Raw genomic sequence first — 21475 nt, 5'->3', positions numbered from 1 at the left:
AGTGGTCTCATAAATACATAATAGTTTCCTGATAATTTATCAAACATATCAATGAGCTAATTTTCTCTATCTTAACCTGTGTGTGCTCAGTAGGACAGACACGGCAGTGGCCTACATAACTGACAGGCAGTCGTGTTGCAAACACTGGCTGTCAATTCATAGGTCATCACCATGCGTCCCATTCTTCTTTTAGCCTGACTCTGCATTCTAACCAACGTTTGGAGTGCATAAATACCTTCACCTGATGTTGTTATAGAGAACAAGGAGCTGATATCTGTCGAATGATCAAGAGACTGTTCTTAACAATGAATCTCATTACAAAACACATCACAATGTGGGTAGAGCAAATGTGAGTTCAACCAAAAGGAGAGAAACATCATAACGGGAATGAAATGGCCATTAACAAGGACAGGGATATTCTTCACATTGATTTTTATGTCAGAGCTGGATGGGGGTAACTCTCTGCAGGTAACAGCATCTCCACTGGAACCCAGGCAACTTCCACATGGAGTTGCTGTTACAGCCAGCAAGCACCAGTTTTGTCCACAAGCTGTCCGTAGCACACTGCCTCCTACAGGATAGAGATAATACTTCATTGCTACAAAGTTTATGCAGCTTGGCTCATAGATTGAGGTCACACCTTCCATTGTTTCTGGTTTGTGTATGATGTCTCACTTGGAAACACCTGAAACAGAAGTACATGTAAGGTAAATGACAGGGAATGGTGGGGTTAAGTTACATGTGAGGAGCCTTCGATAGCAACTGACTTTAACCCCCCCACCTTTATGACCGGCTATACACGCCATCATAGCACACAATGCACTAATAGACCTTGGCCCTTTGGCCATTCTGTCTAGATAACAGGGTTTTTATGGTGGCTCTCAATATAAGGGTGGATTGTGGATTGTGAACACAAGCTGAGCATAATGGGTGTCTGCCTTCTCAACTATGTTCCCTTTTTCTCATACTATTTCACCATAAAATGTATCTAGTGTTTGGTATACTGGTAATTTATCCCCGATGAAAGATTGTTACTCATTTCTTTATTTTATTTCTGACCCCTATCATGCTTAGCAGTCCCTCTCCTCTGATATCTCTGTAGACTTTGCCTCACAGTAAACCTCTATCTTGGGATAAACAAAACAATAAAGCAATTAAAAATGGGTGGCACTGACCCTGTTGCCCCGTGTCTGACTCAGTCACCCTTGTTGTCAGGCACACTCTCAAACACTGCCTTTTACATATTTTCTATCTCTGTTCAATTTAATTGTCGTGTTTTGGCTGTGTGACTCAGTTGGTAGAACATGGTGCTTACAATGCCAAAGGTCATGGGTTTGATTCCCTCTGAGGACACTCATGTAAAATGTATGCACGCATGACCCTGGGTCACTTTGGATAAAAGTGTCTAATAAACGGTGTATTATAATTTCATATTAACAACTTTGGCAGGTGGTCTTCATGTTTTAACTCTGGCCAGTATGAAACAGCAGACTGTATCAACAGTGACAAGCACAATGAGCCTGTTCTTGTTATGCTAAATAATACAAGTTTCCCTAATAATTAATAATTTGAATGATATGTGAAGTTTTGCAAAGTACCCAAGCACGCTTATTGAATCCAAACACTGCTCACCTACTTTTTTTCACCTTGGTTAACAAAAACTCTGAGCAAAAGCCAAACATGCTTGAGTTTGGGTTAGTTCAAATTCTTTGAAATACTAATTTAGAATGTATTGCATGCCATTCTCCTGCCCTCTCTCACACACACATACAGACATTGAATGGTGGAAATGTAATTAAATCTGTTAATTATATGTCTCAAAATACTATCTTTGTAAGGAGCGGATTTTAAGCCAAATGTGTTCCCTAAAACGCTGATCTACTCCAGCTGTCACTGCATAGAACAGTGGAATGTCAAATCCTTTTGATTATGTTTGTAGGCTTCTGTGGCGAAACTTGCCCCCTTATTTAAACAGCCTCTTGTTAGGACAGCAGTTGAAACATGCCTTTGAAATTGGAACTAGAAAAATCTAGTACTGAGGTTTGTAAGATAATGTTGTGTTTTCCCTTTTAAGGCAAAGCGATAGTCTTCCCCACTGATGCTGAGAGTTTATCTCGGAACAATGGTTGACATGGCATGGGGCTAATGGATCGCCACCTTACATGTTTTTAAGATTATTCTCCCTAAATAACAGGTCCTATGAATGTACAGCGTAGGAAGTTTGTCTTGAATATGCGCAAACACATTCAGACAGACAAACATACCACAGAGCAGTAGAGGAGTGTGAGTAAGTTGAGGCAAATGGGTAAGTTGAGCCAACCTCATTTCTAGGAAACACAAAATGTATAATTTCAGTAAATATTTAGGAAGAAGTCATCATAAATTGAGCCAATGGCAAGTTGAGCAAATGTAAGTGTTTTCTTACCAAGGGATTACCGCTAGAATATGAGGTAACAACCACGGTTCCTGGCCTATGTTAAAAGTGTTGGGTTTTTTTAAGTACAAATGGTTTGTTAGGTGTTAGGCTTGTGTTAAAAGATGCTTCAAATTATTAAAACACAAAAAAGTGTTTGTGGAATAAAGATAGAAATGGTTTTAATAAGTTAGTGGTTGTATTTCATTCAGTACAGACATTTGTAGGCGAGTTAACTTACCCTGTCCCGGGCTCTACTTACCCCATACCGTATTGTTTACATGAAATCTGATTATTTCCAGGGATACACCTTAAATATATGTAGATATCTTTGATAGAAAGAATACTATATTTCCCTTGCCATCATGATGCTGAATGTAATAAAATTCTCAACTTACCCCATTCTCGCCTACTCACCTGCAGCCAGCCCAGTGGCCTTCATAGGACGAGGCCAAAGGTTTGGGAGTGCGATGATAGAAAGACAGAAGTAATGGAAGACCGGTCAGATGTAGCAGAAAATTCTGAAAAGTTAAAAAACAGAACAGCGATGAGTGAAGACGAAGGCAGACTCAGTGAGAGGAGACGAACAAAGGAGAAGAAGTTAAGGGTGCATTTGTCAGCAATGCAATGGCAGCGAGAGTGCCCAGTTTAATAAAGATCAGGAGTTGAAGCCAGGTTAATTATTACACTCCCAGTCAATATTTAACAGGCTTGACGTCCTGCCCCTCAATCCAACATCCTGATTCCACAGAGACTCACACTCAAGGTAGGGCTACAGTGAAACACGCTCTTCGTTTTCCTTTGTTCCACTCACAAACACACAGTCAACACACACCAACAGCTGAAAGTGCCAATGACAGCATAGCACACATTGTAAAATACATTTGTAAATTCACCACTCCATTTTTCATCACCACTAATTGTATGATGATTTTTACCTCAACATGACTTCCCATGAATGCACTTGACCTCATTGGCTCATCGGTGTGATCTCCATGTTATGTGGCAGCACTGATGTAGTTCATACTAAAAAATCTAGTGAGTAGGTGCTGCACCTTTATCCATATCAGATTTCTCCACCAACTGAAACATTGCTCTAAGTGAAAATATTAATGTTTAAATGAAAACCACGAGTATAGTTGGCTAAAATTGGCAGGGATTGTGTGGTTGGATTGGGCACATAGACTGGATAAAAATATACATTTGTCTTTAGTTTTTTTAACATGGAATCACTAGACTGGAGTACAAAAAACATCACAAACTACATAGTGGGCGACAGCCGGTGGGTTTTTTGTCAGTTAATTGATGCATACTGTGGAAGAAAGGCAAAGGGGGTGAAACAAAGTCATACACACACATGTTCGTTTTACTATCCTTGTGGGGACCAACAACTGATTCCCATTGAAAATCATATTTTCCCTAACCCTTAACCTCAAAGCGTAATCCTAACCTTTAAGCCTAATGTAGCCTTTTCTAACCTTTAAGCCTAATGTAGCCTTTTTCCTTGTGGTGAGCTGAGAAATATACTCACTTGTTCGCATTTTCCTTGTTTTAATATCCTGGTGAGGACTTCATGCCCCCACAAAGATAGTAAAAACAAACAAACACACACACACATGCATTTTAGTCATTTAACAGTCGCTCTTATCCAGAACGACTTACAGTTAGTGCATTCATCTTAAGATAGCTAGTTGGGACAATCACATCTCAATCATAGTAAGTACATTTTTCCTCAATAAAGTAGCTATCAGCAAAGTCAGTGCTAGTAGTAAAAAAACTACACACACACACACACACACACACACACACACACACACACACACACACACACACACACACACACACACACACACACACACACACACACACACACACACACACACACACACAATCAGTCACTGGCTCTAGATTACTGGAAAGGAAAGATGAAACTCAATGAGATTATGAGGTGCAGGAACAAGCACAAGACTCTGGACTCTAAACACTGACCAAGGGGAACAGAATAATAAAAAAAAGGCAGGTACAAATGCCTTTGAAGAGTGTGTTAATGATTGATTAAAAACAGGGTTAAAGGGTTCATGTTTTAATCCGTGTGGACATATAAAACATATCTCAAGTAAAGAATATTTATGATTTCAGTTCTAAGAGCATAGAAATGTCAGGAAAACAATGCACTCACTTCAGTAGGTCAGAAGTCCTTGTGTTGTGATTCTGGATGGTCAGATAGCTCGCAACAATGACAAGAAGCTACCATGTGGGGGAATAGTATGTGGCTCATTCTATCTTGATATTGATACCATAACCTAACCTAGTAGGCGTAAATAATACACCTGGAACTAAATCCCCTACATACTGGTCTTGACGAGAAACATCTTCTGCACTGTTCAACCAATCCAGTAAAATTGGAGGTGTCAAGATGGAGTTTTGTCTTGTTATTGTCCAAAAGTGGAAGTCGGGTCACAGGCTCTCCTTCCATTTCCCCTGAAAACCGGAACATCCGGTTGTTGGGGACTTGGCAGAGGCTTTTGATACCATGTCTTGTTTTGAGTGCTTTGAGTGTCATGTCTATGCTAATATGGCTAAAATCCACTAACTAGCAACTGTAACAATGTATTTGATACACAAGTGCTCATTGTGCAAATGTATTTATGTTTTCAATAACATTGGAGACGAAATATACAGTCCCTTCAGGAAGTATTCACAACCCTTGACTTTTTCCACATTCTGTAGTGTTACAGCCTGAATTTAAAATGGATTCACTTAAGATGTTGTGTCACTGGCCTACACACAATACCCCATGATGTCGGAGTGGAATTATGTTTTTAGAAATGTTTACAAATGAATAAAACCTGAAATGTCTTGAGAGTCAATTGGTATTCAACCCCTTTGTTATGGTAAGCCTAACAAGTCACATCATAAGATGCATGGACTAAATAAGTCCAATGGTGACTCAGTCCAACAGTTACCGAGTTTATTAATGGCTGTGATAGAAGAAAACTGAGTATGGATCAACATTGTAGTTACTCCACAACACTAACCTAAACGACAGAGTGAAAAGAAGGAAGCCTGTACCGAATACAAATGTTCCAAAACATGCATCTTGTTCGCATCAAGGCACTAAAGTACAGCTGCAAAAAATGTGGCAAAGCAATGAACTTTACATCCTGAATACAAAGTGTTAATGTTCGGGGCAAGTCCAACCCATCGCTGAGTACAACTCTACATACGAGACCCCCTCCAATAGGTTTTGCCAAATTAAAACATTCCTTCCTCCACCCGATGAGGTCTCATAGTCAAGTACTGTACATCAGTTGGAACAATGTTTTCCCTTTTGTGCCCTTTGCGCCTAAACTCTTGACCCTTTCTCATTTTTCCTCATTGCCGTCGATCAACAATCAGGTGACAAACATTGTCATTCATGTTTTATTAGACACTTGACATGTTACAAAAGCCTGTGTTATTTCACTGGGCTTTATCCCTGAATGTAGTTTTTTGAGCTAAAAGCAAAAGCTGAGAAGCAATGGGACTTTCAGTTTGCAACTCACAAATAAAGAGAACTCATCTTTCTTTAAAAAAAAAATCCGACCTGTCTTATCTTATCTAGAGCTCAAGGAATGGGTGTGTTTGTGTGGAAGAGTCCAGTCTCAGATGGAACCAAGCACAGGTATATCTCTGACACACACTGCTCTCCATGAAACTAGAAAACTTGGAGCTGTCTTCAATACAACCATAATGCGTAAATATCAGAAGGTCAATTTGATGACATGAAACAGCATTAAACAGACCGATGAAATATGCAGTGAAATAAATGTACATTGTCAACCACAGTGAAAGGTGCACATGTGATTGTGCAGTCATGGTGATGCCTGCAATTCTACACATTTTGCCATGGTGCGTAGAGAAAATGTTGCACTTTTTAAAGGCAGTTTTGTGGTGGAGAAAATATTTAGCAATTTTATAAATAACTTCATGCTATTCTAGTAATTTTGCCATGGGGTGGAAAGAGAAAGAATAGCAATTTTACAGCAACTTACCTGCAATTTTACAAGTTTTACCATGACTCATGCCATGTTAATATGATATCTGAGTGAGTGACTAACGGTATGTAATTTGGCCATGATTACTACAAGGTTTAGATAGCTGGCTAGACCAATTTACCAATCTAAAAATGTTTATCTGACATGGGCTAATTGAGTGACTGTCAGTGACTGACATAACAAGAAACAAACTGCTTCTGCAAATTTTGAAAATGCACCTAGTGTATTCTATTTGACTAACTCTCAAGTGTAAGTTCAGATCCCCACTCCGCCAATTACAACAATGAAATTATATATATATATCTATACAGTACCAGTCAAAAGTTTGGACACCTATTCATTCCAGGGATTTTCTTTATTTTTACTATTTTCTACATTGTAGTGAAGACATCTAAACTATGAAATAACACATTTGGAATCTTGTAGTATCCAACAAAATGTTAAACAAATCAAAATATATTTTATATTTATATCTTCAAAGTAGCTTTTTCCTTGATGACAGCTTTGCACACTCTTGGCATTATCTCAAACAGCTTCACCTGGAATGTTTTTCCAACAGTCTGGAAGGAGTTCCCACATATGCTGAGCACTTGTTGGCTGCTTTTCCTTCAATCTGCAGTGCAACTCATCCCAAACCATCTCAATTGGGCTGAGGTCAGGTGATTGTGGAGGCCAGGTCATCCGATGCAGCACTCCATCACTCTCCTTCTTTGTCAAATAGCCATAACACAGCCTGGAGGTGTGTTGGGTCATTGTCCTGTTGAAAAACAAATAATAGTCCCACTAAGTGCAAACCAGATTGGATGGCATATCGCTGCAGAATACTGTGGTAGCCATGCTGGTTAAGTGTGCCTTGAATTCTAAATAAATCACTTACAGTGTCACCAGCAAAGCAGCCCCACACCATCACACCTCTTCCTCCGTGCTTCACAGTGGGAACCACACATGCAGAGATCCTCTGTTCACCTACTCCGCATCTCACAAAGAAACGGTGGTTGGAACCAAAAATCTCAAATTTGGGCTCATCAAACGAAAGGACAGATTTCCACCGGTCTAATGTTGATTACTCGTGTTTCTTGGCCCACGCAAGTCTCTTGTTATTATTGGTGTCCTTTAGAAGTGGTTTCTTTGTAGAAATTTGACCAAGTAGACCTGATTCACGCAGTCTCCTCTGAACAGTTGATGTTGAGATGTGTCTGTTACTTGAACTCTGTGAAGCATTTATTTGGGCTGCAATTTCTGAGGCTGGTAACTCTAATGAACTTATCCTCTACAGCAGAGGTAACTCCGGGTCTTCCTTTCCTGTGGCAGTCCTCATGAGAGCCAGTTTCATAATAGCGCTTGATGGTTTTTGCGACTGCACTTGAAGAAACTTTCAAAGTTCTTGAAATTTTCCGGATTGACTGACCTTCATCTCTTAAAGTAATGATGTTGTTTCTCTTTGCTTATTTGAGCTGTTCTTGCCATAATATGGACTTGATATTTTACCAAATAGGGCTATCTTCTGTATACCACCCCTACCTTGTCACAAACAACTGATTGGCTCAAATGCATTAAGAAGGAAAGAAATTCCACAAATTAACTTTTAACAAGGCACACCTGTTAATTGAAATGCATTCCAGGTGACTACCCCATTAATCTGGTTGAGAGAATGCCAAGAATGTGCAAAGCTGTCATCAAGGCAAAGTATGGCTACTTTGAAGAATCTCAAATCTCAAATATATTTTTATTGTTTAAAACTTTTTTGGGGTACTTCATTATTCATGATGTGTAATTTCATAGTTTTGATGTCTTCACTATTATTCTACAATGTAGAAAATAGTACAAATAAAGAAAAACCCTGGAATGAGTAGGTGTGTCCAAACTTTTGACTGGTACTGTACACTAAACATAAATATAAACACAACAATTTCAAAGATTTTACTGAGTAATAGTTTATATAAGAAGACATGATCTGTTATATGCATCTGTTGGTCACAGATACCTTAAAAAAAGGTATGGGTCAGAAAACCAGTCAGTATCTGGTGTGTCCACCATTTCCCTCATGCTGCACGACACATAGAGTTGATCAGGCTGTTGATTGTGGCCTGTGGAATGTTGTCCCACTCCTCTTCAATAGCTGTGCAAAGTTGCTGGATATTGGCTTGAACTGTAACACGCTGTCGTACACATCGATACAGAGCATCCCAAACATACTCCATGGGTGACATGTCTGGCATGTATTCAGGCCATGGAAGAACTGGGACATTTTCAGCTTCCAGGAATTGTGTACAGATCCTTGCGACATGGGGCTGTGTATTATCATGCTGAAACATGGTGGCGGATGAATGGCACGACAATGGGCCTCAGGATCTCATCACAATATCTCTGTGCATTCAAATTGCCATCGATAAAATGCATTTGTGTTCGTTGTCCGTAGCTAATGCCTGCCAATTCCAAAACCCCACCACCACCATGAGGCACTCTGTTCACAACATTGACATCAGCAAACCTCTCACCCACACAACGCCATACAGAGTGTCTGCCACCTTGGGATTAATCAGTGAAGAGCACACTCCAGCGTGCCAGTGGCCATCAAAGGTGGGCATTTGCCCACTGAAGTCGGTTACGAACTGCAGAAAGATCAAGACCCTGGTGAGGACGATGAGCAGGCAGATGAGCTTCCCTGAGATGGTTTCTGACCGTTTGTGCAGGTATTCTTCAGTTGTGCAGACACACAGTTTCATCAGCTGTCTGGTCTCAGACGATCCTACAGGTGAAGAACCCGTATATGGAGGTCCTGGGCTGGCGTGGTCACACGTGGTCTGCGGTTGTGAGGCTACTGCTAAATTCTCTAAAATGACTTTGGAGGTGGCTTATGGTAGAGAAATTAACATTAAATTATCTGTCAACAACTCTGGTGGACATTCCTGCAGTCAGCATGCCAATTGCATGCTCCCTCAAAACTTGCGATATCTGTGGCATTGTCTTGTGTGACACAACTGCACATTTTAGTGTCCTTTAAATGTCCCCAGCACAAGGTGCACCTGTGTAATGATCAAGCTTTAATCAGCTTCTTGATATGCCACACCTGTCAGGTGGATGGATTATCTTGGCAAAGGAGAAATTCTCCCTAACAGGGATGTAAACACATTTGTGCAATTATTTTTAGAGAAATAAGCCTTTTGTGCGTATGGAAAATGTCTGGGATCTTTTATTTCAGCTCATGAAACATGGGACCAGCACTTTACATGTTGCGTTTATATTTTTGGTTCGTGTATATTATTTGTTTTTCAGTCGTGGCTGCGTATCTGTCGGTAACCACCCTGTTTCTTTACACACACATTGTTGTGGTCACCCTCCCTTCCCATTTCTCACTGTCAATCATTTCATCTGTGAAACGTCCATGCAGCATGTGCATGGCAACCGTTTGTTCTCAATCAGTTTCATGGGAATATGCATGTAGATCTTCTTTGTTATGTACAATGTTGTTTTGAATTATGCAGGTTACAGTGAGCAAATATTTGAGCTGTGTTTTGTTTCAATCAAAGCACATATTTTTCCTAGTGGTGTGCTGTTGAGTTATGGCAGTATGTACAAATCTCATAAGATATTGTGTTTGTCTTACAGTAACGTTATGCTGTTATATTGGGTTCTGTTATGTACAATACTATCATTATGTGATCTTGCAGACATTGATTCAGCTTTGATCTAACTTTATTAGACAAGCAGCATTCACCAGAGTAGCCTGATCTCTATGAGTAGAGCACATACTGTGCGCAAGTAGAGAATCCCACACATGCGCAAAAGATTTGGGACCTTAAGGCCCCAGGAAGAAAGGTCCAGAAAAGACGGATCTGCAGCCATTCTGTTTTTTGGGGGGGTGGGTGCCCCCTAGCAGCCCTAAACCGGTCACTTATGCCCAGGGCCAGCCCCGCCCTAGGCTTACAAACATCAATTCCCACAAAACACACCACTGTTACTGAATTCAAAATAATGAACATAGAGACATTTACTCAAACTGACAAACACAAATGACAAAACAAATCCATGCTAAGTACACAACTTGAAAGACACCCATCATGTTGAGTGATTTTCAGCAGAGGACACAAAAAGTAAGCCAACCAATGGTGCCAGACGCCACCTATCTGTTTATTAAAGACGTTGCATTCTTTTTCTCCCTTCAGAATTCATGAGAAATTGTTATAGCCCTGGGATATTGTACATTTAATATCCGTACATGTTTAATGTTGGCTACATTTCAATGAAGTTGATACAGAAAGGCATGCACACGGCACCAGAGGTTATAGTTTTAATGGGAAACTTTGGCTAATGCATTTCCAGTACAGACTCAACGGGAAAACAATCAGTACAACCACAACACAGGTTTTGGCAGACCTCTAGACCTTCTGCGTTCCTCATAAAGAGAACAGTCTTTTCCTTAAGCTCTCCACTACTGGTCATTTGGAAACTTTTTTGTTTTTAAGACAAGACTGATTTATTTAATCATCAAGAACCAGAATATACAAAGCAGTGGTTGAAGCAACCAAATAGCAATCATGAAATATAACTGCACAAGAAGAGACTAAGAACACCAGGTTGGGAATGTTGATAAAGACCATTGTCGACACAATTTCTGAGTCACCCAGACATAACATAATAACCTAAATGGTACAAACTTGTGTGAAATATATACGGAACATGACCAAAGCCTTAAGATTTAAGAGGGGGTAATTAACATTGCAGAAGCCAGCCCCCCAAATGGGGTCAAGCGTCTTTTATCGTGGAGGCGTTTTATCATGGAGGCCGTCTGTTGTGTATGGTAGCAAAATTACAAAATTATATTATAATACTGTTTATGCACCCGAATGGTTGTTTTATGCAATAGAGTAGGGTTCTTTGAACTCTCTCCTTTTCTGAGTGAACTGAGGGGAGTCTTCGAAGCTTGGGTTGGCATCTGATTAAGTGATGGCTATACAACCAACAGCCACATTCCATTCTGATTAGTGGTGCAGGAGAGGGAGATGTCTCCGGCATGACTGAGCCTGCATGCCAAAGATAAGATGTGGTGGTTGTGTGGTGCGATAGAGATCGCCTGGAGGAATAGAGCAAACATTTTGTGTTAACAGACCAGCCTGGCAAAGGATTAACTACTAGCAGCAGTAAACAAAAATATTTTTTTTAAATACTAAATGAATAATGCTGACAATAGTCCCGTTTAGAACTTATATTTGGTCTTCATTGAGTCTGAGATGTCACCCTGAACATGTGGAGAAGGGTAGAGCCGTCTGCCTCTGAATCAGCAGTTAACTATGTAGAGAATGTGCTTAACTCATACGGACACAACAAAAAAAAAAACTGATAAAATAGCACAGATTCTATTTGCACAGGTTATTTTTATTTTGCGTAAGAAACCAAAAAAATAACAGTTTATAAAAAGAGAGGACAGGCCTCTATGTTTTAGGACTCTGGTGCAATGTAATATCTTCGGGACAAACAAAAATCTAATAATATTTTATTTGTCACATGCTCTGAATACAACAGGTGAAATGTTTACTTTACAAGCCCTTAACCCAACAATGCGGTTCAAGAAAGAGTTTAGTTTATTTAGTAAATATTCTCTTAAGTAAAAATAGTAAAACTAAAATAACGAGGCTATATACAGGGGATACCGGTACCGAGTCAATGTGCGGGGGTTACAGGTTAGTTTGAGTTATTTTGTACATCTAGGTAGGGGTGAAGTGACCATGCTAAGATAATAATAAACAGCGAATAGCAGCAGTGTAAAAACAAAGGGGGGTGTCAATGTAAATAGTCCAGGTGGCCATTTGATTAATTGTTCAGTAGTCTTATGGCTTGGGGGTAGAAGCTGTTAAGGAGCCTTTTGGTCCTAGACTTTGCGCTTTTCAGTCTCCTGAGGGGGAGAAGGTGCTGTCGTGCCCTCTTCATGACTGTCTTGGTGTGTTTGGACCATGGTAGTTTGTTAGTGATATGGACACCAAGGAACTTGAAACTCGGGCTATAGCGGAGCGGGTTCAATCGATGTTAATGGGGGACTGTTCTTTGATGTCCTCCCTATAGGCTGTCTCATTGTTGTCAGTGATCAGGCCTACCACTGTTGTGTCTAGAGGTCGACCGATTAATCGGAATGGCCGATTAATTAGGGCCGTTTTCAAGTTTTCATATCAATCTGTAATCTGTATTTTTGGACACCGATTTGCTGTTTAAATTTTTTTTAAAACATCTTTATTTAACTAGGCAAGTCAGTTAAGAACACATTCTTATTTTCAATGACGGCAGTTAACCCACCGTTCCTAGGCCTCGTTCAGGGGCAGAACGACAGGTTTTTACCTTGTCAGCTCTGGGATTTGTTTTTGCAACCTTCTGGTTAATAGTCCAACGCTCTAACCACCTGCCTTATATTGCACTACACGAGGAGCCTGCGTGGCAGGCTAACTACCTGTTACCTTGGCTTCTTGCTGCCCTCGCATAAGTTGCTAGCTAGCATTAAACGTATCTTATAAAAAACAATTAATCTTAACATAATCACTAGTTAAACTAGTAATATCATCAACCATGTGCAGTTATCTAGCGTGTCCTGCGTTGCATATAATCAATGCGGTGCCTGTTAATTTCTCATTGAATCACAGCCTACTTCGACAAATGGGTGATGATTTAACAAGCGCATTTGCGAAAAAAGCATGGTCATTGCACCAATGTACCTAACCATAAACATCAATGCCTTTCTTTAAAATCAATACACAAGTATATATTTTAAACCTGCATATTTAGTTAATATTGCCTGCTAACATGAATTTTTTATAACTAGGGAAATTGTGTCATTTCTCTTGCGTTCCGTGCAAGCAGTCAGGTATATGCAGCAGTTTGGGCCGCCTGGTTCATTGCGAACTGTGTGAAGTCCATTTATTCCTAACAATGGTTGTAGTTAATTTGCCAGAATTGTACATAATTATGACATAACATTGAAGGTTGTACAATGTAACAGCAATATTTAGACTTAAGGATGCCATCCGTTAGATACAATACGGAATGGTTCCGTATTTCACTGAAAGAATAACCGTTTTGTTTTTGAGATGATAGTTTCCGGATTCGACCATATTAATGACCTAAGGCTCGCATTTCTGTGTGTTATTATGTTATAATTAAGTCTATGATTTGATAGAGCAGTCTGACTGAGCGATGGTAGGCACCAGCAGGCTCGTAAGCATTCATTCAAACAGCACTTTCGTGCGTTTTGCCAGCAGCTCTTCAAACATTGAGCTGTGTATGACTTCAAGCCTATCAACTCCCGAGATTAGGCTGGTGTAACCGATGTGAAATGGCTAGCTAGTTAGCGAGGTGCGCGCTAATAGCATTTCAAGCGTCACTCGCTCTGAGACTTGGCGTAGTTGTTCCCCTTGCTCTGCATGGGTAACGCTGCTTCGAGGGTGGCTGTTGTCGATGTGTTCCTGGTTCGAGTCCAGGTAGGGGCGAGGAGAGGGACGGAAGCTATACTGTTACACTGGCAATACTAAAGTGCCAATAAGAACATCCAATAGTCAAAGGTATATGAAATACAAATCGTATAGAGAGAAATAGTTCTATAATAACTACAACCTAAAACTTCTTACCTGGGAATATTGAAGACTCAAGTTAAAAGGAACCACCAACTTTCATATGTTCTCATGTTCTGAGCAATGAACTTAAACGTTGGCTTTCTTACATGGCATTTATTGCACTTTTACTTTCTTCTCCAACACTTTGTTTTTGCATTTTTTAAACCAAATTGAACATGTTTCATTATTTATTTGAGGCTAAATTGATTTTATTCAGTATTGTTGTAATTGTCATTATAACAAATACATTTTTAAAAATGTAAAATAAATCAAATAAATTTAAAAATATGTATTTTTTTCAAAAAAATAAAATGAATCGTCCGATTAATCGGTATTGGCTTTTTTTGGTCCTCCAATAAATCGGCATCGGCGTTGAAAAATCATCATCGGTCGACCTCTAGTTGTGTTGGAGTTGTGTTTGGCCACGCAGCCGTGGGTGAACAGGGAGTACTGGAGGGGACGAAGCACGCAACCCTGAAAGGCCCCAGTGTTGAGGAGCAGCAGTCTTGCTCTAATGTGCTACCGAGAGTGTGATCACACAGTCATCCTGAATGGCTGGCGATCTAATGCATGCTTCAGTGTTGCTTGCCTCGAAGTGAGTATTAAAAAGGCATTTAGCTCATCTGGTAGGCTCGCGTCACTGGGCAGCTCGTGGCTGGGTTTCCCTTTGTAGTTTGTAATATTTGTCAAGCCCTACCACATCCGACGAGTGTCAGAGCCGGTGTAGTAAGATTCAATCTTAGTCCTGTATTGACACTTTGCCTGTTTGATGGTTCTTCTGAGGGGATAGCGGGATTTCTTATTAGCGTCCGGATTAGTGTCCCGATCCTTGACAGCGGCAGCTCTAGCCTTTAGCTCGGTGCGGATGTTCCCTGTAATCCATGGCTTCTGATTGGGATATGTACGTACGGTCACTGTGTGGACGATGTCGTCGATGCACTTATTGATGAAGCAGTATACTCCTCAATGCCATTGGATGAATCCCGGAACATATTCCAGTCTGTGCTAGCCTAACAGTCCTGTAGCATCCGTGTCATCTGAACACTTCCATATTGAACAAGTCACTGGTACTTCCTGCTTTAGTTTTTGCTTGTAAGCAGGAATCAGGAGGATATAATTATGGTCAGATTTGCCAAATGGACGGTGAGGGAGAGTTTTGTATGTATCCCTCTGGTTGCACATGTGACATGCTGGTCAAAATTTGGTCAAACGAATTAAAGTTTGCCTGCATTAAAGTCCCCAGCCACTAGGAGCGCCGCTTCTGGATGAGCATTGTTTTCTTTACTTAGGGCCTTATGTAGATCGTTGAGTGCGGTCTTAGTGCCAGCATTGGTTTGGGGTGGTAAATAGATATAGATGAGAACTCTCTTGGTAGACAGAATACCTCATGATAAGCTGTAAACCACACTATCTCAGGCGAGCAGTACCTCGAGACTTCTTTAACATTAGAAATTGTGCACCAGCTCTTATTTACAAATAGACACACCTCCCCGCCCCTCGTCTAACCAGACGTAGCTTCTCTGTCCTGCCGATGCCTAAATACCCAGCCAGCTCTATAGTATCCGTGTCGTCGTTCAGCCACGACTTGGTGAAACATAAGATAGTACAGGTTTTAATGTCACGTTGGTAGGATATTCTTAATCGTAGCTCATCCATTTTATTTTCCAGTGATTGCACGATGGCCAATAGTACGAATGGTAGTAGAAGTTTACTCACTCGCCTATGAATTCTCAGAAGGAAGCCTGACCTCCACCCCCTTTATCTCCGTCTTTTCTTCACACAAATGACGGGGTTTGGGCCTGGTCTCGAGAATGCAGTATATCCTCTGCGTCGGATTTGTTAAAGAAAAAAAATCTTTGTCCAGTTCGTGGCGAGTAATCACTGTTCTGATGTCTAGAAGCTCTTTTCGGTCATAAAAGACGGTAGCAGCAACATTATGTGCATAATAAGTTAGAAACAACAAAATAGCACAGTTGGTTAGGAGCCCATAAAATGGCAGCCATCCCCCCGGTGCCATTATTTAAAGCATACATAAAGCACAAGCTCTTCAAGGTGAAGTTGAACGCACCATGTAGACAGCGTTGCGGAGGAGTACATACTACGCACATTATGCCTTCACTTCAGCTTCCTTTGATTCACTGTTTTTTGTTTTTTTGTTTCCACTTGTTCCTCCTCATCACCTGGGCGCTTCACAGAGTGGTCAACCTCATCAGCTGGGCACTTCATAGGGTGGTCAACTTCCTCATCACAGCTTCTTCTGCATCCAGTCCCTCTCCATCCTCCTCTTCCTTCTCACCCTCAGGGGTTTCTTCAGAACCATCTGCACAATTGGTCTTCTTCTCTGCACCATTTGTGTGTGTTCCATTGCTGTTGGCTGGTGTGTCCCGACTGCCATTATCATTCTCCTCCACCTCCCCTTTCCTCTCTTTGAGCTCCTTTTCTGAAATCTCGGTGGTTGTGGTCATGTCTAGTGCGGTATCAGCCATATTTAGTTTAATATAAGGGTATAATATGTTTCAGAAATAAATAGTGTTTGATGCCTCTTCTTAGTATTCTTGTCTGCTTCTTCATCTTCTCTGCGTCTTCAACAACAGCTTCATCTTCTTCTGTTTCGCATTTCTTCGCCTTCTCTTTTATCATCCCCATAGTGTTCCACACCTCATCCAGTTCTCCTCTCTCTTCTTTTACTTCCTCCATATCTCCGTTCACTCCTGTACTGCCCAGCTGAAATAGAGAGGGAGACTAAACATACTACAGCATAATGCAGGAAAATCACATTTAAAAATAATGACAGTTAACATTGTTGTTTAGCATTACTGTTATGTCAATTTAAATGAACTACTCTATCATAGTGTATAATAAATAAGTAAATATATGCATGAAAGGTGTTATGAAAACCCTCTAACAGCTCTGTAATATCACAACATTAAAAACTAGCAAGTCTCAATTTGAAAGTCAAACAGATGACAAAGTATTGCACTTCAAAGTCTAAAACATAGGCTGATTCATTGCACTTAATTCTCCCCTACTTCGAGAGCTCTGCTGGACAGAAGCACACAGTTGAGTCGTGATTTCAGATACACCTGAAAGGGAGACCAAGAGAAAGAACCTCAAACTTTTACTGACCACAATTATTCAAAAACTGTGTAGGAGGCTTCACTAATGATGGATTATGTAGCTGGCTTCTAGTGTGCGGAGAGTGTAAGTGTGTGTGTGTGTACCTTGTTCCGTAGAGAGCGGTCCTCTAGGCTGTGTACCCTCAGAAAGTGGTCCAAACCACAAGAAGCCACCAGAGAGAAGGGTGGGACTGAAGCCCCCACACCCCTCCTGCCAGCCCCTTTAAACACCCACACACTCTAGGCCTGCAGCGAATGGAGAGGACAAGAGGAGGAGGATGGGTTAGAGAAAAAAAGAGACTGTAGTCAAGGGGAGAGAATCTCACAGAACACAAAAGGCATGCAACATGCACTCGCACACACAAAAAGCTTAAATCGGACTATCAGAAGATAATTGTTTTGTTTGTAGCAGCAATAATTAAGTTTACACAGAAGCTTCAAAGAGCACATATAGCAAATTCATCTCTAATGTAGCACAATGGCACATACAGTTGAAGTCGGAAGTTTACATACACTTAGGTTGGAGTCATTAAAACTGCTTTTTCAACCACTCCACAAATGTATTGTTAACAAACTATAATTTTGGCGAGTCGGTTAGGACATCTACTTTGTGCATGACACAAGTAATGTTTCCAAAATATTTTTGGGACAGATTATTTCACTGTATCACAATTCCAGTGTGTCAGAAGTTTAAATACACAAAGTTGACTGTGCCTTTAAACAGCTTAGAAAATTCCAGAAAATGATGTAATGGCTCTAGAAGCTTCTGATAGGCGTATTGAAATAATGGAGAGGTACCTGTGGATGTAGATTGTAGACCTCCACAAGTCTGGTTCATACTTGGGAGCACTTTCCAAATGCCTGAAGGTACTACGTTCATCTGTACAAACAATAGTACGTAAGTATAAACACCATGAGACCACGCAGCCGTCATACCGCTCAGGAGATTAACGTACTTGTGCGAAAAGTGCAAAATCAATACCAGGACAACAGCAAATGACCTTGTGAAGATGCTGGAGGAAACCGGTACAGAAGTATCTATATCCACAGTAAAACAAGTCCTTTATCAACATAACCTGAAAGGCCGCTCAGCAAGGAAGAAGCCACTGCTCCAAAACCGCCAGAAAAAAGCCAGACTACGGTTTGCAACTGCACATGGGGACAAAGATTGTACTTTTCAGAGAAATGTCAGGAATTGTGAAAAACTGAGTTGAAATGTATTTGGCAAAGGTGTATGTAAACTTCCAACTTCAAATGTACATACACGGACAAAAAGATAAAGAATCTAACATGGAGATCACGAAGCAACTGCACAATCATTACAACAAGCGGAAAGAGATATCGACTCCCACATTCCCCTTTCCGCAGACCTAACATGACGAGTTGGCCATGTGTGATGCCCACTGTCTTGGTTGGCAGGGAGGGAGAGGGCTGTGTGTGTGGGGGGGGGGGGGGGGTTGTACTCCCCAAACTGCCTCTCCCTGGATCATACACTCACACCTAACTATTAAATCAGTTAAAAATAGGTTGTTTTTGTTACGTTGTTAGATAGATGAATAAGAAAAAGAGACGCGAGTCAAGTTAAGAAGTTTAATGGTTTGCTTATGTAGCAATGATACAAACCATACATCAGGGTACTTGAACTTGACCAATTAAGTGATAATGCCCGAGGAGCCGGTGTTTGGAAGATATATTGGCACGGGTATTGTTAAGCTCAAGACAAAGTCCAGGGCATTATCACTTTTATACAATGGTTTACCAACATACTCAAATTATGACTGACATATTTTCATTAAAAACATTACTTTGATGAATTTATTCATACTATTTCATCCTTCCACAAGACAGAGTCCCGGGTTGCTACCCAAGCCGGCTGGTGGTTCGTTCTGTCATTTGCTAGAGACTCGAACCAGTCGTTCAGTCTTTTTGTTCGGTATCTATGGATGTGACCCTGTCGTTCATTCTAAATGTTCCATTTCCATACTGGCTGGCAATGTTCTTATCCCTTGCTTGCTAGCTAGCCAACTACTGCTAACTTACAGTCACATCAAACATTGCAGACAAAATAATAACAGTAGCTGCATTTGCACAAGCTGTTTTCTAGTAACATTTATTTGGATACATCCATAACAATGAGCTAATGAGGCACAATTTCACCTGGCATAGAAAACGTGCTCTCTCATTAGGACACTGTTGTTCAGAGGAGCTAGTCAACAACACAGTTAACACAATCACTTCAAAAGGAGATGCTTTTTATAGTGGAGATCAAGTTTATAAGTTGCTTGGTTTGGCTGATGTGACAATGGATTGCGAAGTCAGATGGAATAGAGTAAATAGACTTCATAGATTTCGCCGGTGGTAACTTGTGGAATAGACACCGGCTGGAATGCTGTTTTAACCAATCAACATTCAGGATTAGAACCACCCGTTGTATAATATGAATGAACCTTTTACAGGACAGTTTCACCCCCCCCAAAATGTACTGCGCCTGGTTGTGTATCTAACAAAAATGCGTCAAACTCCTGATGAATGTATCGTTTGAGTACAGGGAAAGACTCCAAGGCTGGCTGAGAAGACCAGCAGACCCAGTCTAAGAACAGGACTTGTACAGGGAAAGACAGACAGACCTGGTGTTGACCTGTGCAGGTGTCTATCTTGTCTGAGTCTGCGATGAAGGCCATGTCTCTAACCCACTCTGGCACCCGCAGGTCCAGCCAGTCATTACGCACCTGCAGCATAAAGAAGCTGTGTCAACGCACCCAACACCGAAACATAACATACTATGTAGACAGTCCCACTGTAATTCCTTGAAATGTCGTTGTTAGACTCTTACATTCTTGGAGGCGGAGACCGGTGTTTCAGGTCTCTCCGGATCCCAGGCCTTCAGGCCATTCTCTTTCCCTCCTGTAGCCACTTGGTTGCGCTGCTAGGGATTCTGTCGCCTCCGACAAACATTCTTCCCAATATTTATTCCAACCTAGATATAGGGACAGGGGTTATGTTCCAAAAATGTCAGTCAACGTCAATCATTCATAAGTATATAGTATCCATCTGCAATGTAACAACCTCTAGGAAGCCTGAGTGGTATTCTGGCAAAATCAATCAAATGTCATTTATAAAGCCTTTTTTTACACCAGCAGATGTCACAAAGTGCTGTACAGAAACCCAACCTAAAACCCCAAACAGCAAACACTGCAGATGTAGAAGCACGGTACAGGAGTTGTTGTTCATTCACTTTGTCTGTATTGCCCTCCTTCCAGACCCTCAGCAGTCCTGTCTCCACACACATGATCAGAAAACGCAGAGACACACAGGGAGAGAGTCGCCCAGTGTCTACATCAGGATCCTCAACACATGACCACAGAGCTGCTAGTGTGTATTGACAGTGTCAATGAACAGCTCCTGTATCGTGTTATGACCAGTGTCTTTATCTAAACCACTATACCGGTCTGTGGCGGCGAGTCCTGTGATCCTGCCCTGGTTGCTCTCCCCACACTGTCTGGTCTCAGTATTGATGCCCTTCTTTGTACTGAACCTCTTCACTGTGCCATTCATAGACCCCACCTCAAACTGACAAGACTGGTAAGTAAACACAATAGCCCAACAACCACAATGCAAACTTTCAGACCTATGTGCACTCTAAACACATCAATGACCAACAGATCAGACATCATCCAGGGCTCCATTACCCTCTAGAGCCTCCTCCCCCCCACACACACACACACACACACACCACACACACACACACACACACACACACACACACACACACACACACACACACCAGTCAGTCTCCTGTGGATCTAGGCTCACACCTAATGAAACAAACACACAGTGTAAATGATAGCCATTTAAATATCCTGATAGTGTACATGGTCATCATTCCTAAAACAATCTGTGATGCATTAGGGAAAGGTACTGTCAAGTTAGGGAAGTTAGCTAGCAAACACGTGGGCTGCTAGATAGCTAGCTCTAACAAATAGCACACACAAACAAAATGACAGCATGGCTAATTTACTGAGTTATATCATTTTTACCTTTCAATAGCCCTGTTTCTGATCCAACTCATACTAAACAAACTTGACTTATGTCTTCCATGAACAAGAAAGAAAATATTGTCAAGAAAACAACAACAAATGTTCTAACACGTTATAGCGTGTCCAAAATGTCATCCGTAGGGATACGCTACTCACCGGAATTCTGTTACGACCTACATTTTCATATATAAAATATGCAGCAGATGGTGCTCTTGAGCTTTACATTTTATATCAGTCCAAGCAATCCAAAATCCACAGACATTATTGCACACAAATA

The 21475-nt window shown here is 41.0% G+C and overlaps 1 pseudogene; it reads right to left on the bottom strand.

Annotated features, from left to right (window-relative positions):
* Nucleotides 1-11805: 11805 nt before the first annotated feature.
* LOC135549360 (WD repeat-containing protein 74-like) lies at nt 11806-20716 on the bottom strand (annotated as a pseudogene).
* Between the last annotated feature and the right edge of the window lie 759 nt (nt 20717-21475).

This window comes from Oncorhynchus masou, chromosome 12 (assembly GCF_036934945.1).
Source record: "Oncorhynchus masou masou isolate Uvic2021 chromosome 12, UVic_Omas_1.1, whole genome shotgun sequence".
Lineage (NCBI taxonomy): Eukaryota > Metazoa > Chordata > Actinopteri > Salmoniformes > Salmonidae > Oncorhynchus > Oncorhynchus masou.
Note: the sequence above shows the minus strand (reverse complement) of the source record. Positions and strands in the feature narration are given on the sequence as shown.